General features: G+C 35.4%; 1 long non-coding RNA gene across 1 annotated transcript in view; it reads right to left on the bottom strand.

The window, feature by feature from the left end:
* LOC113263655 (uncharacterized) overlaps nucleotides 1–26,320 on the bottom strand; it is a 292,192-nt gene that overhangs the window by 156,781 nt on the left and 109,091 nt on the right. Inside the window, exon 12 of the long non-coding RNA XR_008956299.1 lies at nucleotides 3,328–3,453. This is a non-coding gene — a long non-coding RNA (uncharacterized LOC113263655). The remainder of the gene's footprint in view (nucleotides 1–3,327; nucleotides 3,454–26,320) is intronic.

Below are 26,320 nucleotides of genomic sequence, written 5' to 3'. Positions count from 1 at the left end.
GATGATTTAGTAGAAAAATGATATTCTTCTCCAAGCAACATAAATATAGCTAAACAAAAATCCTCCTAGGAATGCTTGAAAATCTACCTTCTTCTCTGTGCTATAAATAGCAGAGATGCCATGAATTGGCTGATAGTAGTAGATATTAGCAACAGGGTTAATTTGATAAGGTGTGGTTATAAAAAATGCAAACAGAAATCAAAGTTTGACTGAATTGAAAATGATATAAAACAAAAAAAGGTCATAAGCCTAAGAGTTTATGAGCAGTCTATGAAATAGTACCCAAATCCTCTTCTCTTGATAAGTCTTATGAATAATCCAATTTAAAAAAATGGGCAGAAGACATGAATAGACATTTTTCCAAAGAAGACATACAAATGGCCAACAGATAACATGAAAAGATACTATCACTCAGCATCAGGGAAATGCAAATCAAAACTACAAGGAGATGTCACCTCATAACTGTCAGAATGGCTAAAATCAACCAAAAAGAAATAATAGGTGTTGGTGGGGATATTGAGAAAGGGGGGAGCCCTCTTGCACTGTTGGTGGGGATGCAAACTGATACAACCATTCTGGAAAACAGCATAGAGATTCTTCAGAAAGTTAAAAATAGAACTCCCCTATGAATTCAGCAATTGCACTACTAGGTATTTACCCAAAGAATATGAAAATATGGATTTTCAAAGGGACACATGTACCCCAATGTTTATTGCAGTATTATCTACAATAGTCAAATTATGGAAACAGCCCAAGTGTCCACTGACTGATGAATGTTACCCAAGGAGATGTGGTATGTATCTTGCCATTTGCAATGATGTGGATGGAACTAGAAAGTATTATGTTAAGCAAATAACCCAGAGAAAGGCAAATACCATATGATTTCACTCATATATGCAATTTAAGAAACAAACAGGCAAAGGGAGGGGGGGAAAAAAACCAAAACAGAGAGGGAGGCAAATCAAGAAACAGACTCAACTATAGACAACAAACCGAAGGTTACCAGGGAGGTGGGTGGGGGGATGGATAAAAGAGGTGATGGGGGTAAGGAGTATACTTGCTCTGATGAGTACCAAGTGTTACATGAAGGGTCGAATCACTCACTATATTGTACACCTGAAACTAATGTTACACTGTATGTTCACTAACTGGAATTTAAATAAAAACTTTAAAAATAAAAATAATTGTATATTTTTGTTTATATTTGTGTATATATATATATATTATAATTGTATATATAATAAAAATAAAAATAATAAACAGTAGCATATACTCAGAATTATGTTCAAATCATACGTGCAGAGTTCAAGGAGTTATCACAAAATAAACATACAAGCGCAATTACCACGAAAGTCAAGAAAAACACCAAAAGCTCCCCTCGTGCCATTTTACATTTGCCAAGATAACTACAGTCCTGAATTCTAATAGTCTTGATTAATTTTTCCTGTTTTTGAACTTCAAATAAACAGAAACACATAATATGTATTTTTTGGCTGTTTCTTTCAATGTTTGTTGAATTCATCTATACTATTTCTTTACCAGTGATCATTTCATATTTATTGTTATACAATATCCTAAAATATGAATATATTATACTTTATCCATTCTACTATTGATGCGCTTGTGGTTTCCATTTTGGATCTCTCAGCATTTTTGCTCCTGTTTTGTGAGTGTATGTGCACACATTTCTGTTGGGAATATACTTAGGAATGGAATTCTTAGATTATGGGGGTATACACTACTAAGTAGTATTCTAAAATGATTAAATAATTTATAGTCCCATCAGAAATGAGACTGTGCCACATCATTTGAGATCTTGGTATTAATCAGTTTTTAAATTTCGCCAGTAGGGTTAATGTGTAGATATTATATTGAGGTTACATTTCCCTGCTGAATAATAAGGTTGAGCATCCTCTTTACATTTATTGGCCCTTTATATATCTTCTTTTGAGAAGACGTAGCCCAATCCTTTCATACATTTTCTGTTGGACCATCTGTTCCATTTTTATTTATTTGTAGGAGATCTTTATATATATCGGACATGAAACTTTCAACTGTTATATATGTTGCAAATATATTCCCCTACTCACTGGCTTGACTTTTTACTCTCTTAATAGTGTCTTTTGATAAGTAGAATTTTAAAAATTTTAATGAAATAATATTACTAATAGCTTATTTTTAATGATGTTCACATACTATTTTATAAACTTTCCTTAAAATTCTCTATTATCTTCAAGAAGTTTTATTGTTTACCATTCATATTTAGACATATAATCCACCTGGAATTGAGTTTCATCATTGTGTCACATAGTGGATTGAGGATTCCACCACCCCGACCCCCCACTGTTTTTGCATATAGGCTTGGCCCAGCACTATTCCCTGATATAAACCACTCTCACTATTTTGCAGTTACATCGTTATCACAAATCAAGAGTCACAAAAAAAAAAAAAAAAAAGAGTCACTGTATGTGTGTATATCTATTCCTGGGACTCTATTCTATTAGTCTATCATTGTGGCAGTTTAATGTTTAGCTTGGAAATAAATATTGGTATCTGAGTTTGTTCTATTTTAGGATAAGCCTAGCTACTATTTTAAAATTTTCATAAATTTAGTCAATGTGTAAATTTTCCTAAACATAACTAATAGAATTTTGGTTGCTGTCACACTGAACCTTTATGATTTCCCACAAACCACTGTGTAGCAGGAAGCAGGTGACTACACCCAAATTTATTGAAAAAGAGCCAGAGATAACTTATTCCCATTCTTTATATTCAAAGGGTGAGTTCCAATGACAGACAGTAAGTGAAGAGATATCATCTCAGGCCCTTTGGTCCCCTTAGTCTCTGAGGAAAAAAAAAAAAAATCATTCCCATCATCTTTATCTGCTCCTTATCCCTCCTTGGTGAACAAAACTTGGACATAGCCCAAACAGTACAATTAGATGGAGCAGATCCAGATTCTGTCCCAAATTTGTCATTCTGAGGTATATAACTTGACTTCATTGACTCACTGGATTTCATTTCTTTTGATTGTAAAATTACCAAGCTCAATTCTACATTTTCTAAGACCATTTACTCCTATTAAAAAAACCAACAACTCTATTCTATTAAAATAACTTTTAACTGTGTTTTAAAGATTATATGTTTAAAAGATATTGAATAGGGTTCTCCTTAGGATACAGAAACACACAAAAAAGACAATGTCCTCATTCTAACAGAAAAATTTTAAAAGATGGATAAATTACAACATATAGAAATTCAATAGGTCTGTGACCTTTGCTGGGAAAAAGGCTCAAGTCACTGAAACAAGACACCAAAATGACTTACCAGTCCAAAAGATGGTGGATGGTGGTTAGGGGATATAATGCCATCATTTACTCTTGACTCTTCACAACTTCTGAACTTGCTAATTAGAAGCCATATCCAGTTAATCTCAATTGAAGACAGCCATATCTGAAAAACAAGGATACAAGGTGGAAGTCTCCTAAAGGCATAGGGAAACACATATATGTTAAAAAAAAAAAAAAAAAAAAAGCCTAAAGACGATTTGAGGAAAAGAAACATCCAAACATATTTTTATGAAATATGTTCAATATATATTAAGGAATGGAAGGATATGTACAGAATTTGAATTAAACGGCTTTAGAAATGTGTGTTTCATTTATTTCTGTGACTGAGAGCTATCTAATCTTTCTGAGGGCATTTTAATGAGACTATACGTAATTATAGGTACAAACATTTAAAAATTCACCTGGAGAACACTTATTCACTGAAATTATTGGTCATATTTATCATAGTTTTAATGTCCTTTTTGTACGTCTATATCGGTTACCATCTCTGAGACTATACCCAAGGCTTTGATGTACGGCATATACTAAATATGCCGTACCACTTGTATGAAGGTTCTGTCAGATGTCACCGTGCTTACTAAATCATGCATCACCAGTGTTATGATTTGCAGTAATAAAGTTATGCTATGGTAACTTTTTTGGAACATTGCAGCATATGGCGCCAGATGCCAAGGGCATACTAATTAATGAGAAAATTAGCACATAGATATTAGATCACGGTAATGCGTGTGCAGCCAAAGCTTAACATGTAACTCAGAAAGCAATTTTAAATTTTAAGGTTAATGCTACACAAAATTTAATATCCTTCATAACAATATACAAACAAAATATTCATGGTCTTTTGAACAGTAGGAATATAGAAAGTATGTTATTTATCTAATTATTCTATCTTTTCCCTTTCTGGTAAGAATTAAGCTGAGAAAAAGCAGTACTTCATATGCTTTTGATCAAACATACTGATCAGAAGTACTTTGTACATTCCACTGGGTACTCTCAAGAATAAGAGCAGATTTCAGGGTGACGTCATCTACAGGTAGAACAGGCACGAATCCCATCTTTTTGCGTCAGGCCTCCTCAGTGAAGAACAGAAACTGGCTCAACAGCCAAAGGCCTCCCAGTTCATGGTCTTCCTGCCAATAGCAAGCAGTCTCCATTACTAACCGATTTGCACTTCCGCAGTTCAAGTTTATTTTATAATAAAAATGCTACCACTTTACATTTCTATAGGCTTTAAGTCTTTACAAATTACATCCTGATATAGAAGTTAAAAGCGTGAGTTCTGGAAACAGATTGGACACATTCCCAGGGATAAATTTCAACTCTAGCAACTTGCAATCTTTGTGATTTGGGGGAAGTTGCCCAAACTCTTGTTGGTTGCAGCCTTCCTCACTTGCGATGGCAATTAGTAGTGTCTACTTCAAAGGGCAGTTAAGATAATTGAAGAATCTATGTAACATACACAATGGCTAGCACATACAAAGTATCTGATAAGGGTGATTATAATTTTTCACCCTTGTTCCAGATGAAGAAATTTGAATAAGACAGGACTTTAAATGGCTTTCCAAAGGTTGTAGAAGTGGTAAGTTGCAGAGTTAGGGAACCTGAATCCAGGACCCAAAGCTCCAAATCCAGAGCTTCTCACTGCTCTCCCACAACTTGATACAGAGATGGACAAAACCAGCTTGGGTGTATTTGATGGAATGTATCAGATTCAAGGGACTATTTTAGGCTTAGTGATTATTTTCAGGCTTCATTTGACTTTATGGAAGCATAAAACATATCATCTTAAGGATAAATACCTCAGAACTCTGATTTGTCCCCAAATTGTAAACTCAGATGTGCGTGTGACAAGCTGTACTGCTGATAACGGATCTTGAGAAATTGCTACTCGAATCCAGGGAAAGGGAACTTAAGCTTCACGCCTCCCTCTGTGGTCAGTGTTCAAGTCAGACCACAATACTCCAGAAACCTTGAGCAAACAAGTTTGAAGTGTATCGTCTATGTTGCAAAATGCAACCATTAAGAATAAAACTAAACACTACAGCTATGTACTTTAACCTATAAGTCTTCTGTTTTGTAGGCCAATTCTTTGCAACTAAAAAACACAAAAATTCCCACTTTGAAAAGTGGAAACAAAGAACAAGCTGCAAGACAAAAGTCTATCTATATCAGCTCTCTAGGAGGACCCTACCCTGTAGTTTTCAGGCAGGTTTGAACCCCCATCCCCAATTTTTCCAGATGTCAATTCAACTCTTATTTCATACGTTTAATTTCCTTCCAAAGATCTTAAGCTTTACAATTTCAGGAAAATAAAAAAACACTTCGGTGGGAATGCTGAAATCATCAACACTGCCCACCAGAGAACAAAAAAAGTTCTCAGAAAATTGCTTGCTGAGGCAGGTTCAGAAAGAATATTTGGGAACTGTCTTGCAAATTGAAAGAATGAAGCCCAAGTGACCTACCTCAAGTGGGATATTAAAATATGTTTAACATACAAATCCGAAAGCATGCCCACTAATAGAAATAGAACCATGTCATCCTTGTTAAAAACATGAAACTCATTAGCAGATTTCATTGACTCCTCAATGACCCTATAAAAGTAGTTTTTGAACCTAAAGGAGCAAATCTAATTTTGAACAGCCATTACCTCTGATAAAACAAGCTCTTTCCTAAATGTGTATTTATTATCTTCAAATGGAAAGAGATTTTTTGCTTTCTCTCGCCTCTTCCTCTACATTTTATTTTCTCGGTCATGCTTTGTGTGTAAAATCTAATAGTTTATTTTATAAAACATCTTAAATGCCAACTAATCCATGAGCTGGCTAGTCTGAGTTAATGAAAAAAAAACCCTGAATTATGTATTTTCAGAATGCAGTTTTATTACTTTTCAGTACAGAAAAAAAGTAATTAACTTCAAAGTACAACAACAACAAAATCTACACATGCAAAAATCTTTCTGAATGCTCAGTGAGGAGAGAGATTTAGGAACATCTGCCTCCAATTCTGGTCTCCTCAATGAAAAGGAAATATGAGATTCGTAACCATGAGCCAAATTCATGTGGCTTCCATTCAGTCTCCAAGACTTGATAAATGTTTAGTGAGATTGCACAGTTACTTGATATGCCATTACCGTAAACACTGTTGTATTAGTTTTTCTCTTAATCTTTAAAGGTTACACAATGTGTCTTGTATTCCCGGGTAGCAAATGACACAATTATCCATACCGTGATAATTACAGAGCTCTCATCATATAGTTTTACTCAGTTTTTCCTACATTAGAGACTTAACGATATTTTTATGTCACTGTATAGTAGCCAAAACAAGAAATTCAAATATGTTCTGAGAACAGTCTTTGAAATGCTGATTGCCAGTAAATTAGTAATAAAGTTAAGGTTTAAATAACAGAAATAAATCATTCTAAGGAAATACAATTGATTTGGAATATCTTTAAAATACGGTAGGTCTATTAGCCAGAAGTGACATTGAACTGATAGTGAAAGAGACCACTCAACACAGTGGCTTACACTTGATAGTGTTTCTTTTTCTCTTACATAAAATAATCCTCCATCCTTTGTGGTCGGCTTCTATCTGCAAGTTTACCTCACGGTTATAAGATGGCCTTAAAGCTCCAACCATCACACCCACAGCAGGAGGAAGAACAAAGTGGGCTTTCTTAGATGCTCCATTAAACCTTTTTTCCAGGTTTATTCGTATATAATTGACATAAACAATCTATTAGTTTCAGGTGTACAATATAATGATTTGATACATGTAAATATGAAATGATTACCACAATGTCTAGTCAATACACTCATCACTTCACATAGCTACAATTTTCTTGTGATGAGACTTTTCAAGACTCACTCTCTCAGCAACTTTCAAATGCACAATACAGTATTAACTATAGTCATTGTGCTGAACGGTATACCCTCCAAATTTAATTTATCTTCTAACTGGGAGCCATCAGACTTTTACTTCTAGCTCATGCAAATCTTATTGATAGAAGAGAAACTGAAACTTGCTGTTGTTATTTATTGGTCACGTCACGGTTCCAAACAATAGAGCTTCTGTTAGGAAAGGGAGAGTGGATGGTTAGCAGGCAACTAGCAGCCTCTCTCCCAGGCCCTTACTCAACAGTCACCAACTGTCATCAAGCTCCCTTGTGAACTAGAGAAGTAGATAATCAGAAGCATTTAAGGAAATCTGTAAAAATTCCTTACTGGAGACCTTGAAATGAGGAGAACTTTTAGTAGACATAAAATTTCTATAATTTATTTCCTCAGACATCAGGTACAGTGTTAAATGAATATATTACATATACAAAAGAATTAATCCCTACTAAGATAGTAAATAACATGTATGAGGCAAAATGGAATGAGGCCAATTATCTTCAATGGATCAAAGGAAAAAGATCTGTTCTACCTGAGGTAGTTAAAAAAAAGTTTCACAATGAAAATGGACTTGGAGCTGGATATTTATATATACATTTAATATATTTATAGAAACAAATTTAATCTAATCTATAGACAATATTCTTGGTTGAGAAGTTGACCCATTACATTATTTTAACCAATTTTGTTTCTATCTATCTATCTATCTATCTATCTATCTATCTATCTATCTATAGATATATATTTTTTTTTTTTAAGTAGGCTCCACACCCAACATGGGGCTTGAACTCACAATCCTGAGATCAAGAGTCACATGCTCCACTGACTGAACCAGCCAGGCACCCCAATTTTAGTCTATTTTGAATGTCTTTTCTCAACCTCTTATCATTCCTCCATCCAATGTGATCAACTCTCCACTCTCACCATCCTACTCATTGTGATCTTGGTAGTTCAATTCATTTCAACAGGTATTTATTCAGGCACTTGAGGCTAATCTAAACAAAAAGTCCAATGGATATTTCTATTTATAGACACACTCTCTTCAACCTATGGTACTATTATTTATTTTGTATTTTTATCCTTTCATTCTTCATTCATTGAATGTCTGAAAATTGTTGGGTCTCAGTGATGAGAACTCACTGCACTCCTCAAAACCACCTTCTTCCTTGTGCCAAAATAAATAACCAAATCAAGTGTTTATGTCGTCTTGAATTTTTACAACTACCCTTTTTGGAACTTATTGAAGCTATTTCTTCAGTTGGCTTCCATTGTCTTGCAGTGCTTAGTCTGTAGAACTGCCTGTGTAAACTCTTAGGTAATGCTTTATATTTCAAGGTTCAATAAAGAAAAGGAGCTATTAAGTTAGAATGAACAGAGTTTCTTACTACCATGGAGATTCTTCCAAGAAGGAAAGGATGTTCAGAATTGACTAGATTGATTACTGTGAAGAAGTAATTAAGTTTGACACTATGTGATGTCCTTTGTGATCGTTGAAATAGCAGCAACAGTAAAGACAATTTCAAAAATTAAGATCAGTCTTCTGTGGATGATAAACTAGAGACAAGAACTACAGAATGCAAAATGTGCCAGTGCTAAAAGTCAAGGAAATGCAGTGCATAAAGTCAAGTATCTGCTGGACAGTTCACTTAGATAGCAACATATAATAGTGTAATCTATTACCAGCCACCATTTTGCTTTGATGGTGCTCAGTGATTCACTGACTAAAATTCATACCCGATTTTGGGACTAGAGTGACACCGCCTTTTTTTTTTTCTTTATATCTTTGCTGTGGGACATTTTAACCACATCCAGAAGTTGTATAAATTACCCCAAATTATCCATTAACCATGCGTCAATAATTAGCAGCTAATGGTCAATCTGTTTTCATCCAGATCCAATGTCATACTGACCATATTATGCTGGAGCAAATCCCAAACATGGTATCTATAATTATTTCAGTATTTTTCTGTAAAACATAAGAATGCTTTCAAAAATATAATCAAAATACCATTAGAATTAAAAATTTGACAAAATTCCCTCATATGAACAAATATGCAGTGTTCATAATTCCTGCTTGTCCTGATAGTCTCACAGAATTTTAACAAATATTTGTTCAAATCAGAATCCAAATACGGTCCATGCAGTACAATTAATAGGAATGCTTTTTAAGTCTATTTTAATTTATAGATTCTTCCTACCTCTACTTAATCCTTATCATTTATATGTGGAAGAAATGGAATTGTTTTTTCCAGAAACTGAGTTTTGGTGATAGTATTCCTTTGGTGCCATCTAACACGTTCCTGTTATCTGTATTTTTTTAAAAATTATAGTTAGATACAGAGGTGACCCGGACCTAGGTTTATTATTTTTTGTCAAGGATACTTCATATAGCACACACCCACTAAATGACGCAGAATGTCTGGCTGTCTTCTGTTTGCTCGTGTGCAATATTAGCAGTTGCTGATGCTCCGTTACAAGATCTATTTCTGCAAGGGTTGCAAAATGGTAATTGTTTTTTCTAATTCCATAACTTTGTCTTCAGTTTTTTTCCAGAATATTTCTAAAAAAGGAGCTTCCTCTTATCAACTATTTGGTGCAGATGGTATGGGAAATGCAGAATAAATGCTTGATTTTCTTTTGTTCACAAGCATTCACAAGTTTATTCCTTCCCATTCTCCAAGTCATGAGCAAAATAATTTTTGGTATTATAAACTCTTGTAAACATGTTTGATGTGTTTCCAAGTCACTGCAGTTATTATCCTCAGTGCCCATTTTTGCCTAATAGAAGCCTCTATCATATTGGCACTTGAGTTGTGACATGACACACTAGACTTTGATTTTACTAGCTTAAGAATTTCATTTAGGGTCTCTGGGTGGCTCAATGGGTTAAGCGTCTGCCTTTGGCTCAGGTCATGATCTCAGGGTCCTGGGATCAAGCCCCATGTAGGACTCCACAATCAGCAGACTTCCTGCTTCTCCCTCTCCCTCCGCCCATCCCCCTGCTTGTGTGTTCTCCCTCTCTCTCTGGTAAATAAACAAACAAAAAAAGAATTTCAGGGCACCTGGGTGGCTCAGACAGTTAAGCATCTGCCTTTGGCGCAGGTCTTGATCCAGGGATCCTTAGAACAAGCCCCTCATTGGGCTTCCTGCTCAGTGGAGATTCTGCTTCTCTCTCTGCCCTTCCCCCTGCTCATGCTCTCTCTTGCTCTCTCAAAATATTTTTCAAAAATTTCATTTAAATGAAATCATAAAGTAATCTTTTATGTCTGGATGTTTCCACTCACCATATCTATGTTATCCATTCAAGTTTTAAGTACATCAGTAGTTCACTTTGTTCTCATTGTAGAGGTTTATTTCATTGTATGAATGTAATTTATCCATTCAATCAGTTGTTGATGGACACTTTGAAGGCTCCAGTTCAATAATGCAATTGGGATTCTGGTTTGACTACTGTGAATAACCCTGTTGCTATGAAAAACCAAGCACATATCTTTTTTTTTTTTTTTTTTTTAACAAATGTAGGTTTTCATTTCTCTTAAGTAACTGGGAATTGCTGGGTCATGTAAGAGTATTTGTAACTTGCCAAGAGCAAAAAACCTTTCTTTCCAAAGTGGTTTTGCATTTTTTATACTACCAACAGCAACGTGTGAGGTTTCTCACCTGCAAAGACACTGTCAATCTTTACATTTTAGCTATTCTAGAGAGTGAGAAATGTTAACTGTGATTTTAATTTGCATTTCTCTGATGAGTAACTGAGCATCTTTGCACATGATCAGTGGCCATTTTTGTATCCATTTTTTGTGCATTGTCTACTCTTGGACATTTTTGAGTTCTCTTTATTGAATTGTAAGTTATATATTTTCAAGTGTGAATATACATACATATGTATGGTCAGAGAATACTGAAATCTAAAAAACAACAACTGAAGCTGACGTTTGTATCAATTTGTAATGGCCCACTATGTCTTCTATGATACTGGTTTTGAAATCTGTTTTGTCTGATATTAATACAGCCACTCCAGCTTTCTTATGGTTAGAATTTGCAGTATATATGTTTTTCACAATTTAAATTATCCCATGTCTTTGGGGCGCCTGGGTGGCGCAGTCGTTGAGCGTCTGCCTTCGGCTCAGGGCGTGATCCCGGCGTTCTGGGATCGAGCCCCACGTCAGGCTCCTCCGCTGTGAGCCTGCTTCTTCCTCTCCCACTCCCCCTGCTTGTGTTCCCTCTCTCGCTGGCTGTCTCTGTCAAATAAATAGAATCTTTAAAAAAATAAAAAATAAAAAAAAAAATAAATTATCCCATGTCTTTATAGCGTTCTTCTTATAGACATTGGATATAAAGCAAACCACAACTACACAGTCTTCAAATCTTGAACATTTTAATCTGTTTCAATTTTCATTTCATATGTTATGGTCAGTTTTGACTCAATCAGTTTTGACTCAAATTCTCATATCTGTCCTTTATTCCTTTCTTTTTTCTTGTCTTTTGGATAGACCGCTTTAATATTCCATTTTATCTCCTGTATCAGAGCTCTAGGTCAATTTGGTCACTAGTATGTTGAAGTATCCCCTAGTCTTTTAAAACTTCTGCCTGCTTGTTTTATCAATTACTGGCAAAGTATTAAAACGTCCTATCGCAGTTATAATTATGCATTTGTCTACTTCTAAGTGATATTTGGGGTTCTTCCACCATGTATTTTGAAACTGTTGTTAGTGTACAACATCTTGGATTACTAGGTCTCTTTGATAAGTTGAACCCTTTATCATTATACAGCATTCTTCTTTATGTTGGGTAGTATACCTGTCTTGTAACATACTTCATCTGATATCAGAATATCAGTTTTCCAATGTTTAGTGTTTGCATGATATACCTATTTGACCCTTTTGTTTGTCGATATGTTTGTCCTATTTGGTCTTCTATTTCTTTGTGATCTATTTGCTGTCTTTTTTTGGAGGGGGGAGGATACACTTTTTCTTATTTAGAAAGGTACCTATTGGGGCGCCTGGGTGGCACAGCGGTTAAGCGTCTGCCTTCGGCTCAGGGCGTGATCCCGGCGATCTGGGATCGAGCCGCACATCAGGCTCCTCCGCTGGGAGCCTGCTTCTTCCTCTCCCACTCCCCCTGCTTGTGTTCCCTCTCTCGCTGGCTGTCTCTATCTCTGTTGAATAAATAAAATCTTTAAAAAAAAAAAAAAAAGAAAGGTACCCATTTTTCTTCTGATTATGTAGTGGTGACTTTACCTAAAATAGAAGGGACTAAGGATACTATATATTCTGTATTTGTTCCCTACTCTAAGCAATATAAAAATTAACTGGTAACCCTTCTTTCAGGCATTTAATCTGTAGCAATATCTTTTACTCTGTTAATTTCTATGAGGTAATAAGTGAGTCTATTCTACTTTCCATACACTGTTACTATTCTCAATAGTTGACTATATTTTTACTGCATGTACCCTTTATCTTGTATACTGTCTTCCTGAGATCCATAATTTAGTTTCACAAGTTAACATACACTCAATTCTCACTACAATTTGTGTAAATGCTTTCCAGTCACTTTGGTGGACTGAAGTTCACTGTCTAGATTTTATGGAACCAACATTTATTTCCCAAAGGCCAGTTTGGCCAGACATAAAATTCTTAGCTTCTATTTTCCTTTCTCTGATTATCTTAAAAATAGTTTGCCATTTTCTTCCATCACAACATGATATCAAAAAGTTTGATAAAGGTTTATCTTTTGCTTAAAAAGTATTTGGACATTTCTCTTTACTGTCAGTGTATTTTTTTAGATTATATCTCAAATTGTCTATGGCCATACCACCCTGAACATGCCTGATCTCATAAGACTGTATCTCAAATTATATTATTGCTTTCTGTAAGCCCACTGTACATCTTTTCAATATATATGCTTAATATTCGTTATTGAATTGTAAGTTTTAGTTATTTTTGTCCAGTGCTTGGGTTCTTATAGGAAGAATCATTTTATGAATGTTTTATGTTCTTACCCATCTTCTATATCTATCATTTACTCATTAATACCTTTTCTCCAATTCTTCTAAAACTCTTGCATATTCCATTTTGCATTTATCTTAAGGTATTATCCAAGGTATTTGTTCTTTTTTGAACTGTAGTTTGAACTTATTTCCTAAATGATTTTATATTTTTAATTCTTTCATGAGTTATATCAAATTACTGTAGAACCCTTCCTTTTCTTCAAACATCTCTTATCTCTGTGTTTATCTAAATCTGGTTGATTTACTCTTTTATGGCTTTCATTGTCTTCTTAAATTATTTTAGCTCCTATTGCAAGACTATTTCAATATTTGTATGAATCTTATTCTGAACATTGTTATCTTTTTCAATTTGGGGTGGGATTTTATTATAATCCTTTTATGTTGCTTGTATTTTTACCAAGATAGGTTTCCTAACTTATTAACAACAGAGGAAGGTGGACAAGAACAGCTTTCTAATATTTATGATTTTGTACTCTATTAGTATAGTAAAAATTCAAAAATAAGGTCTTGAGCATTTTTGAGATCTGCCTCCTTTGCTCCCTTACCCCATCGTTTCTGGATATTTTCTTTCCCTTGAGCCTATCCTTCTCAGGTCATATTCTAGTTTCAGCAGCATTTCTATATTATAGGGCTTGGTACTGGAAAACAGTATCAGTTGGTTAGTTGAAGAGTTTACTTCTCCAGTCTGATCCATAACAACTAACCCTTCTCTAGTCCTTCCATAGTCATTCCTGAACTGAAGCCTAGGAACGCTGCCCCCTTAGTTTAGGCTATTTTCCTGAATTTGGCCCACTGAACCTCCCATGCTAACTGCAATTCTGGGCTGCATTTCATGTTGTTGATTAAGTGCATAGGTTTTCCTGCTATAAGTAACCTCATCAGAGGTTACTTTTATTTCCTCTCTTCCTTCTACACAGCTGCTAATACCAAATACAACTTATTGCTCTCAGTGACTTGGCTAACATATATTTTGGATTCTCAGGATTTATTTGTGGATAATGTGTGCTTTTAAAATTGTTAGCCTAGTCTTTTTTTGTTTTGTTGTTTGCTTTATTTTTAATGGGGCGGGGGTGGTTTCTCAAATCTATACTCCTGCTGATGTATCGTACCCGAAATGCTCTGTTTTTTTTCTTTTGTCTGTATATGTGTATATATTTTAATGAAGCCACATCAACATGCTTGTTTCATACTTCTCTATTTCTGTCATAATTTTCTTCTTACAATATCTGAGTGTATGTTAACGGAGAGGCTTACTGATATTGGAGAGAGGTAAGCAATGTTACCAAGGGAAGTCATCACTTTTGGTATCTATATCTACATCTTAACCATTTCTTCCACAGTCTATGTACTGTACTTACAAAAGAGTATACAGGTGTGCTTTCCCACTTAACATATGCCTCCAAATGCCATATTTTCTGCTGTTATTTTTACTCAACATCCAAGAGCACATCAGGTAAAATATTAAGGATACACCCTAGTCCTCTGATCCTCACTGTCCCTCATTGTTTTTTTTTGTTTGTTTGGTTTTCTTGAGGTAATTGGTAAACAGACCAATTTATGACTTGGTTAAAACCAAACAAATTACACTCTTAAAATGTCCATTATAATGCAGTATTAAATTTAAAATACAGTATATGTTTGCATTTTATTTAATGTTAAAACTTCATCTGATGGAGCCAGCCACAAAACATTAAATATTTCACTGTACTTTAAAAAATAACACAGTTGTTACTAATAACCTCCCTAACATTCCACAACGTCATGTTGCATTCATAGTCTCCAAAGCCAAATGAGAGAGAAGGAAATTCTTTGATTTAAAAAGCATGGAAAACAAACTTCACTAAACATGGCTCATAAGCAGGTGTGACATTTCCACTGTTGAAGATATTTTCTTGATTTACAGAATCATCACGAATGAAGTTGCAAAAACACTATTTTTACAGACACCTTCGTGGGAAAGGTTAAGGCTTATATAAAAAAATTTAGAATGCCCTTAGAGAAAAGGAAAGTGTGTTTTACACAGTGATGCCTTTGTCATCAACTGTGACTCTCCCCTGCCTGTTATTTATGTTCTAAATGTTCTACAAGCTGGCCTCATCTCCTTTACTCTACTCGCTCTTCAGACAGTGAGACATCTCTGAGGAACGAAGGCTTGCCATCAAGTCAGATTAACAAGTATGATGTTAGTGGGTTCTACTTGCATTATTAAGACAAATGACTGGGAAGTCTATTACATGTAGGGATCAAGCTATGAGCAGTTGGGGTCAGAACTCTAGCAAGAGTTCATCTAAATCAGATGAGAAGGAAACACATCTGAGAAATTCTATAGCCCATAATGTTTTATGGCTTCCCACATTGGTTTAGAAATAAGAGGAGATGTACAATAAAGTCTTTTCTGGTGTCTCCAATCATTCCTAGTAGGAGTAGGACGTAGTCTCTTGGAATTTTCACAAAAGATAGCAATAGAAATACCTCAATGACTCCATTAGATGTTGCCCTGCAGTTTTTTAATCAGTATCATCCTTAAATAAGTAAAATAAATACATAACCATATTTAATAACCTCCAAACACAGCTAAATCTGAATTAAAAATCAAAGTCAGAATTTAGGAGTTAGACAATTTTTTACTCATATAAAACACTTTCCCGACAATTACTGCATCAAAATAAACTTGTGAAGTAATAGAAAGAATTATTATTCATGCCACACAGATGTGGAAACTGAGTCCCCGCACAGTCAAATTGTCATGTTCAGCAATGATCAACTCAGTGAAAATGCAGCCCCAGTTTGTCCCTTCCACCGTGTTGCTGATAGAAGTAATCACCGTGATTCGCACATTGAGGAGCAAAGACACAAATATTGGGCTTTTAGGACTCAGCAGGGGTCTGTGCCCTTCTGGCCATCTGAATGAAATCTGCTCCTTTTGTCTCTTTATAATATCACCTATAAATCCCTCCTGTTTTCTGATTGCATCATGAAGGATAACTAAATAGGATCATCCGTTCTCCTTTCCTTTTCCTCAGAACAACATTTTACGAGTCTAGAGAATTAGAAAGCATTTTGCAACTAAATGTTTTGGCAGACAGAAGAGTGGAAATAGAGTAAATTGCCTAATCAGAGGAACAGAGGCTTGCAGGCTCAACACTAAAGTTTTAATGACAGGGTCTCACGGGGTCACTGATCTGATTATAGGCTGTTTTCCTCATCCACCGGCCAACGTACTCTTGATTCTGAGTAAGTGAAACTGAGAATCATGTTCTGATGGATTCTTTGGTCGGCTTCCTTTCCAGCTGCCCAAATTGTAAGCCCTGAAATAGAAGACGGTCGTAGACTACTCTGCTCAGAAATCTGTAAAAGACAAGAGTCCCAGGCCAAGTCACACACTCAAAGGCCTAAGCATAGACTTTTCATGAGATCACCATGCCTCTTTTCATTTAGATATTTATCAAAACTGTACCTATGTCAAAGCACATAAATGAAAATAACAACATTTCTCCGTTACCTTGCTTTTTTCATTTGCATGGGATTCAGAAAAGAGTCCGCTTTGGAAAAAGATTTGGGAGAGAAGGTTATGTGATATGACCGATAAGTGATGTATGAATACCATCTGTTTGCTGCTTCCGGAGAAGTTAAGGGTTTTTTGTTTTTTTTTTGTTTTAAGAAAAGCTTTTATGAAAAGGCAGGGTGGTTATCTTGTTCCAGTCACATACTGAAAAAGATGAAGACATTCTTTCTTTCTTCAGTCCTTGAAGTTAGAGGCCAAACAGCATCAGGCCTAACACGTAATCAGCCTGCACATAATACAGGGCAGACATTTTATAACTGCAGCAGACAGATCAGCCCTGGAAATAAGACCAGAAGTGTGGGTGGAGAAGGGGGGATTCAGCCGATTTTAAGAGCAGAAAGGTGATCAAAATAAAAATTTTAAACTAATAAAGATGAACTTTTACACATTCCCTTAGTTTTATGTTTTCACTTTTTTTGTGAATACATTTACATTACAATTAAAATGTAACTAAGAGAATTCACTCAATTTTGCATGGGCTAGAAAATTTGGGACCTAGTGTTATATGTACACTGTGCAATAAGTTAGGATCTAAAATTTTCTAGTTCAGTACATTTGTCTTGGTTTCCAAGGTCCCATTGTGGATTCCATTTAATCCTTCCTCTTCAGACTGTGCCCCTCTGATATTCCCTAATATTGAGGACTGGTTGCATAATAATCATGAGTCACCTCCCTCCCAACTACACCTCTGCTCCTTCTATCAAAATTTACCCACCATCCCTCAGAATTGGTCTTCCCTAAGTGAAGACAGCCTATTCTGAGAACCGGTTTTGCCTTAATAGACTAAAAAGAAAAGGCTGTAGCTGACCTCCCACTTGGTCTCAGGCATTATTTCTTCTCTTAGATCACTAATGTTCAGTCTAGGTCATGCACAGTCCTGGAAACGCATGAAGACTTATACCTAGGCACGGGCAATTTTAACTGATTCAAATTCAGAGGATATTTCCGAAAACGAATGTGTCTGAAAAAGACCTTGAAGTTAGGCTTCATGCCATGTCTATTTTTTCAACTCCTCTTTTACAATGGTCCTTCCCCAGCTTTACAAAAAAGGCATGGAGGGGGGACAGGAGGGGAGAAGAGGAAAGAAAAAATTATCTCCTAATTTTATATACCAAATTCTTCTACAGACACCCTTTCCTTCTATGAGATCATAAAACATAACATATAGGAGAATAAGTTCTTGACCTTCAGGGTTAGACCTGTTCTAATTGCAGCTCATTTACTTAGAAGTTGTGTGACTTTATGCAAATCATTTAACCTAAAAGTATGCAAACAAGATTACATGAAAACTCTCCAAGGAGTAAAGGGTAACAAGTTTTAAGATGATTAATCTTCAGATTTCCAAGTTCATATTCTTTAAAACTCGATCTTCCTGGAAAAACACTAAAATCAGGTTGTCATTTAAATGTCCCCTTTCTACTCTTAAATGCATTTCTCCTAAGGAAGAATTAAGTCTATGAAAAGAAAAGGAGGGCTGGTAAAACATATTAAGAGCAACGGGGCCTTATATCATCTAGGCTACAACCCACTTAAGACAAAATTTGGGCCTTATCTGTCTATTTATCTTAGAGTTAGAATTCAGAAGCAAGACGGTTGTCACAAGGAAATGTATTAATGTATTATTCGAATTGAGAAATGAAGTCAGACTTTTTTCTATAAGAAATAATTCTGATTTGATTAATTTGACAATGAGAAGTGACTTTCACCATTGGATTTATTACAGGTATTTTCCATAAATTGAATGAACTAAGTCAGCATTTCCAAGGTTTTGAAATAATTTATTCAAAAATTGTAAGATAAAATAGTTTTATCAAAATACTATATTAGCAAAACTACGCTGAAATTAACAATATTTGGATTTTCCCCAACCTTTCCTGAGTATGACAGGTTAAACAAGGTATTCCTAGGTTAAGAAGTAAAATGTAAATTAAGGTGCTGATAATTTTTGGTGAAGTCTTTTGATATACTTTCCAGAAATTGAGGAAGTGGAGGATTCTATTTATAGGGTGTCATTTGAAAGTCAAATGGCTAGTCATTGCTTTCATCAAATATGCAAGACCTAACTGAATCATAAGCTGATACAGCATCAAAAATAATGATAAAGCGCGATGATCTTTAGCTTACAACTTAGAAGTTCAAGGAAATATGTGACATAACTATGAAGAAAATATTTCTCAATGTTAACAGCAACAAAAATAGAAATATGGTGCTCAAAAAATCAATTTTATAACAATAAGAAAAAAATCAATTTTGGACATATGAACTATGTGAAAAATACAGTCCCTTTTTTATTAAGAGCATTTACAATAAAATTTTTCTTTATGCACTTAGTAGTAACTTGTCAAATGTGTTATGTATTTTTGCTGCTTTGATCAATTGTGTACTAATGGTAATTACAAGTATGACTCATTACAGGAGAAAAATTTTACCATTTAAAATCTTAGAGTCGTGGAAAATAAAAATACATGTTTAATTTATAAACAGTTTTCTTACAGAGAAGTATGAAATATGTTAGTACTTAATTAGTAGAAGATATGAGATTATAAATGTATTACTTTAGGATAAAATCCTCTAGGGAAAATGAAATGTAAATAAGGTTAAAGAATAAAAGATATGATATCAAATTTCCAAGGATTAAAGAAAAGCTTGCTAATGTAAATTATTAAATGGCTGGTTGTGGATATTAAAGTGCTATGGCATTTAGATTCTACTGAAATCTAAAATGTAAGAGATTTATGTGTTTTTAAATTTTAAAATTACAATATTTAAAATAAGCCAGAAATTACACTCTTAACTGCTTTTTAAACATATAATGAAATTTTTTATAGTGATTTTAAAATGTGTAAAGGGACCCATACTTTTTTCAACATACTCATTGGGAATACATCAGCAAAAATTTGAAGACTTCTGGCCTTCCTAAGAATTAATTCCCTTAATTAGTCTATTCTATTTATCTTTCAATCTTTAGCATCTAACAGAATGCCTAAAAAAATATTTTCCAAGAGAATGGATAATGTTACATATATGAGATAGTTCTAAGCAAAACTAGAATTTCAGCAAATTATTTTTTGAAGCATCTTTATACCATTTATACATAGCTTTCTCCTCCAACATTGCCAACTAGGGTATTGCCTGAAAATATACAGTTTTAGTATAACATGGCTTAGTTTGTTGCTCATTTCAAGGACAGTTGCCTTTTACAAACAGAATACTGAATTTCAATTTCAACTGAATTCATTAAATACTTCTTAAAGCTCTTACTATATACTTAATCATTTCATTAGGGACTGATGATCTGACAGTGAGCAAGATGGTCATGCTTTCATTGAAATGACATTTTTGCAGAGGACGGGTGTTAAACTAGTAGGAACATGAGTGACGAGGTCACAAAGGGACCACAGAAGAAGTATGGAAGCACAGAGCCAAAGGGTAGAACCTGGTCTATGAGATTAGAGATATACACACTAGTGGAAAAACCTATCACAACATTCTATTTTGATTACTTAGAGGGCAGAAATATATACATCTACATCTATATATATATAAATAACACAGTAAATAAATTATTGAAACAACATATGCAAATGTGTGTTACGGTGGAAATTGGTGCCACCCCCACAAAAAAAATCAAGCACTTACAGTGTTTAACACAGCATGAACTAGACCCTCCTAGAAATAAAAGTCAAAATATGTTTGGAACCAACTGTTGTATAACAAAGAACACTAAAACCTGAGAAAGTTTACAAACTGTAATTCATTAATGGGACACAAACCCACAGCTTCTGAGACTCTAAAATACTCCCCCATTTTCCTATAAAATATAAACATAGCTCCAGTGAATATAAACATTTATTTAAAATTATAAAGCATACTAAGCATACCTTTAATTGAGCAATTTTTCCTCTTTCCCTTCCAAGAGCTGTTTCTGATTTTCTAACTATGCTCCACAGGGCAAGAGGCCTAGGACCTAGAGCCATTATAGCCGGATGGACCCAGCTTTGATTTCTTGTTTCATCAATTCTGATTCTCCAGGACCTTAGAAAAGTTATTTAGCCTCTCATCTTAATATCCTCAGAGAAAATAAGGCACCACTAATTTAGAGTTATTTTGTGTCTTAAGGGAGATAATGAGTGTTGACATGTCCATCATACAGTTGCCACTAAACGTATGTGAAATCCATTACCCTTTAGATCTCTTCTGATATCAATAAAGACTATTTTATATGCTTACTCGAACCTAAGTCAATATGGTTTTACATTTTAATCCTGATGTCTTAAGAGCAGAGTTCAAAGCCTTGTCACATGTTACAAAGATATCAGAACTCAGGGCCTAGGTAGGTAGAGGAGATTTGGCAAAAGGACAGGTGGGTCTTAGAACTTGTAAATTCAGTCACAGATCACTGTTTATTCTGCCATTTGGGGAGACTAGATTTATGGATATGATCGAGGTATTCATATTGCCTCCTTAATAACACACATACATCCTCACATACCCAAAATTGAGAGTGGACCGGGTTCAAACATTTGTTTTCAATCCCACTGACTGATTTTCCAAGATTTCCCCTAATTTCTTTAGAGCCCTTGAGCTATCGAGGTCGTTTTATTTTCTTTCCTAGTTTATTAGTTATTTTTGATCACCTGAAATAGCTCTGGGAAAAAAATGGTAGGGAGAACCTTATTTCTGGTTGTATAGTTTCCTTCTAACTAAAATGAAACCTATTGCTCAAATCCCAGAGATAGCACAAACATAGAAACTAAATTTCCTGAGGAGACTTGATGCGGCCACTAATTCATTTTCAGACCTGTGGCAGTACAACATAAAAAAAGCTCTCCGGAAACTTAAAGTGACCCTCAACAAAGTCGGCATATTTGATCTGGACAAAGTATTGCCTTTCTTACGAGATTTCAGTTACTTCCACTTTATGCTTTTTATTTATACAATTACTCGGAGGACAGAAATAGGACAACTTTAATCATGGCAAAAAGTTGTAGTAACATTAAAAAGCAGAGGGGTTTTTCGTGTGTATGTGAAACAGTAAGGTGGCTAGATGTGTGGGGAAATAGCTGGAGGATGAAGATATTATTTTTCTAAAGTATCAGCTGAAGCCCATCTGTGTACCACTGTCTGGCGATGTCTTAATTCTCAACCTTATTATCAAAGGCTCTCAGCAAAGGTCAAACAAACAAAGCCGTTTGTTAGAAAGATTAAAAAATATACGTATGAGTCACAGCATTGCACTCTGTCCAGAGGAGTGGAATATATAAATTATTCTAAAAATGATTGTGTATAAAAGCAATAAAGTCACTCATCCCAGAAAATGTTTTACTTCCTTTCCCCAATTTCTATTAAGCTTTTTCATCTCTTAACGGAGTATTTCATGCGCAAAGTAAAAAAGGCTCTGCAAAGAAATGGCAAAATGATAAAGATCTATTTTTTTATGAAAAAGGGGAAAACCATTCAGATTTCTTGTTTTCATTTCCCAAGCACTGTTTTTTATAGTAAATACTGGATAAAAATCACATAGAAGGAGAAGCCTTAAAAAGAGAAGCTTTAATTGTGGGCCCACAGATTGTTAGGTAAACAGTGGTCCTTTGTTTGGAGTGATTTAACACTCTTTCAATGCACAATTCAGGAATTAGTCTCCTGAGGAGAACTAAGGCTCTTATGCCTGTTACAGAGCATCCCCCTTTGGGTTGTACTGACAAATGGTCCCTGCTGGTAAGGAGCTAAGAGATAAGATTCTCTGAGATTTCTAATGTCAGAAAACTGGTGATATCCCAGCCCCAAAATTAAAAGAAGGCACAAAAAGGAAAATACTTCTTTTTGCTCATATTTTTGCAGGCTATTGAGAACCTGATGAAGTGGTCCTGCCACAACAATTAATAGCGCATGTATAAGTGAGAAACACTTATTTAAAGAAGTTTCAAAAATATGAAACCTCCAAAGATAGCCCCCAGAACCATATAGGTTAAAATAATCCTTTTCTGCAAAGGATAATGACATTTATTCATGCATGCAAACTTTCATTTATTCTTCAACTCATCAATTTATTGAGTACCAGGTATGTGTCCACACTATTCTAGGAACTAAGGTACTTAAGTGAAAAAAGCAGGCAAACTTCTTGCCCTCAATGCACCTTATATATTCTTGGGGGGGAAGGAAGATGTAATAAGTAATATAAGTTTATTGATAAAGTGAACAAGATAATTTCACATAGCTATAAGCCTTGTAAAGACTATAAAACACAAGAAAAGAGAGCATGAGTTTGGAAGTAGTTTCTGAGAAGGTGAAATTTGAGCCTGAAGCATGAAACATGAGTTCTCACAAGAAGCCTCACACAGGGAGATAGTGAATGAAAGAAATTCAGGCACAGGAAACAGTAGCTGAGTGTGTTTGAGAAAAAGCAGTCTGTGTGGCTGCAGTATAGAGGGTAAAGGAATTGTATCGGAGATGAAGTTGGAGAGGCAAGTAGGAAGCAAGTGGTCAGAGACCTGAAAATCGTAAGGACATTACATTTTTTTTTTTTTAAAGATTTTATTTATCCATCCGACAGAGATAGAGACAGCCAGCGAGAGAGCGAACACAAGCAGGGGGAGTGGGAGAGGAAGAAGCAGGCTCCCAGCAGAGGAGCCTGATGTGGGGCTCGATCCCATAACGCCGGGACCACGCCCCGAGCCGAAGGCAGACGCCCAACCGCTGTGCCACCCAGGCGCCCCAGGACATTACATTTTTAAATCCAGTAGGACATAATTGTAGAATCGTAAGAGACTGGCATGATTTGATTTATACTTTAAACCAGAGTAGTCTGGGTACAGAATGAAAAATGGATTATAAGCCAGTCAAAGTAACAATGAAAGGTGTTCAAAGGAACCATACCAACCCAGGTGAGAAATGGTGGGGGCTGTAATAGAGTGATAGTAGCTGATGTGGTCAGAAATGTGGCATTACCGCAAACTTGGACTGCAAAATGATGTAGGGAAGGAAAATAAATTGATGACCCCTAAGTTTCTGGTTTGAGTAGAATGGGTAGTGGAGCCATTGCCTGAGATGGGAAAAACTAAGCAGCAGATTGTGAAGATAGGAATCAGAGATTTCTTCTGCAATATTAACTTTATGATGTCTATTAGACATCCAAGTAGAGATCTCAGGTAAGAAGTTGACTATACCAGTCTAGAGCTCAAAAAGGTATAAATTAGAGATACAAAAGATATAAATGTCATAGACCTATAGCTGCTATTTAAACCCATGGGACTGGATAATGGTATAAGGAGAGATAACAGAGGACAAAGCCCAGGGTTACTCCAACACTAACAAGTCATTGTGGAAGGAGGAGATGGCAAAGGAAGCGGAGAAGGAATACCAGTGAGAGAAGAGAAACACGAGAGAAGTATGGTGTCGTGAACATCAAGAGAAAAATGGTTCAACGAAGGAGCAGATAACTGTGTTGAATCCTGAGAAGTCAAGAGAGTTGAACACAGAAGCACAATGAAAGGCAGCGGTGATTGTGGCAAGAGCTGCATCAGCGGATTCATGAGGATATGTACTAGTGAAGGACACTTAGGAGATGGTGTGGTAACAAACCCTCAAATATCAGTGGCTTAGCCCAGTAAAGGCTTATCTGTTAAACATGCAATGTCCAGGGGTCGATCATTGACTGAACCCTTTTCCAGTTTGGCAGCCTTCATTCATCTTATAGAAAGCCATTTTCAACAGCAGAGGAAGAGAGTAAGAGATGACATGGTATATTTTAAAGACCTGGCCTGGATATTGTTTTCATAACTTCCGCACATATTAGCATAATCTACGTGCATTGCCAAGGAAGTTGAAAAAAGTACAAGAGAGCATGAATATTTGGTGAACACAAGGAGTCTACCACAGGCTAAAAACCTGATTTACTGGACTAACGAGGATGAGAGGGGACCGGTTAGAATAAATAAGGCAATACAAATTCTCTTCATCTCAGAAAAGCCCTCTTGATCCTAGGTCCTCCTCACACTACCGGTCTGCTTCTCTGTTCTTTGTACAAAATTCAAGGCACCAACCAACATCAGTCTTGACAAAAAGATTGCTGTGTCATATGCCAATGACATACTATTTGAACAAAACTGGCACAAATATCTTCATACTGTGAAGATTACTTTCAATTAAGTTTTAAAATAAAGTGTTTGTTTAATATTGATGCTGTTAAATTATATAGATTGGAGTTTTCATGTAATGAGCATTCAAAGGCCAAGAACAGTCAATAAATTTTCCACCCTTGCCTTTGTGTGAAACTATAATGGACAAAAAAACTGGAACTGCAGCAAAGAAAATATAAAAGCATAGCACAAATTTCGAGTATGGCATTTACTTTCGGTACAAATTTAATATTAATAAATGGAGAGAGGATCAATATAAGTTCTTTCTATGCATCAGGCATTTTAATACATTGTTAGCTATATAACATTAATTACTTAGTATTAGAATCCCATTTGACAGGTGAAATTTAGGCTCTAGATGAATTTAGGCTGGTAAGAGTCACGCTTGGGGTCTAAATAAAAGTTGATTCTGACTCCAAAGTCCATATTCTTTCCACCCCACAATGGGTTCTGTTCCAAGTTCCAGCAAATCATGGTGCAGATCTATTTTAAAATTCTTAGAACAAGAACTTCTACAAAACTGCCTTTTAAGGAAACAAAAAGCTTTTATTAAAATCATACTTAAATTCTAATAATTACATCTAACTTAAATTTCAGTCTTTTTTCAAGTAGCTGCTTTCAGAGTATCTCCACTTCGATATCTCACCGAACATCAAATTCAACGTATCCAAAACTTGATTTCTCTCTCAAAGGCTACTGTTTTACCTTAATTCTTCTTTTCTTCCCCATGGACCACTTTTCCTTTTTTTCCTTTCACCTCACAATTCAATCTATTGACCTATCACCAAGTTGTCCATTATTCTTACATACTTTACTAGTTTAAAACTCTTTGGAAAAACAACATAAAAAAGTGGACATGAAAGAAGACAGGGAGTCCTATCTCTACCATTACCCTGATCATAATAATGTATGATACATGTTTGTTGCCATTAATGATAAAATACTACTTGAGTTCAAGAAAAAAAAAATTACAAAATACTACTTGGTCACATCAGTTCTCTTTTCCAAATTCTACAGTGGATTCTATTATTTTTTTTTAAAGATTTTATTTATTTATTCGACATAGATAGAGACAGCCAGCGAGAGAGAGAACACAAGCAGGGGGAGTGGGAGAGGAAGAAGCAGGCTCCTAGTGGAGGAGCCTGATGTGGGGCTCGATCCCATAATGCCGGGATCACGCCCTGAGCCGAAGGCAGACGCTTAACCGCTGTGCCACCCAGGCGCCCCGATTCTATTATTTTTTTAATTGATTTGAAACTTCCTGACATACAAAACCCGCTCTCACCTAGCTCATCTTTGTCTGATGATTATGTAGCATTTTAAACACACAGGGGGAGATAATTCTATTTATAGGAGAAGATAGAGTA

The sequence above is a fragment of the Ursus arctos genome, unplaced genomic scaffold, assembly GCF_023065955.2.
Source record: "Ursus arctos isolate Adak ecotype North America unplaced genomic scaffold, UrsArc2.0 scaffold_3, whole genome shotgun sequence".
NCBI classification, from domain to species: domain Eukaryota; kingdom Metazoa; phylum Chordata; class Mammalia; order Carnivora; family Ursidae; genus Ursus; species Ursus arctos.
Note: the sequence above shows the minus strand (reverse complement) of the source record. Positions and strands in the feature narration are given on the sequence as shown.